Source organism: Salvelinus sp. IW2-2015, unplaced genomic scaffold, assembly GCF_002910315.2.
Source record: "Salvelinus sp. IW2-2015 unplaced genomic scaffold, ASM291031v2 Un_scaffold1204, whole genome shotgun sequence".
NCBI lineage: Eukaryota > Metazoa > Chordata > Actinopteri > Salmoniformes > Salmonidae > Salvelinus > Salvelinus sp. IW2-2015.
Genome location: NW_019942777.1, coordinates 355,545 through 355,911, shown reverse-complemented (window position 1 = coordinate 355,911; position 367 = coordinate 355,545).

Genomic DNA, 367 nt, shown 5'->3' with positions numbered 1-367 from the left:
TGAGAACTATGACTTAAAACACTCATGGTGTTAACCCACTGAGTGTTTTTTTCCTGTCATAAACCGACATGATGTACAGCAGTTGTGTAAAGTTCTTAAGTAAAAATACTTTAAGGTATTACTTAAGTCATTTTTTGGGGTATCTGTATTTTACTATTTATATTTTTGACAACTTTTACTTCACTACATTCCTAAAGAAAATATAGTACCTTTTACTCCATACATTTTCCTTGACACCCAAAAGTACTCATTATATTTTGAATGCTTTGCAAGACAGGAAAAGTCCAATTCACGCACTTATCAAGAGAACATCCCTGGGCATCCCTACTGCCTCTGATCTGGCGGACTCACTAAACACAAATGCTTC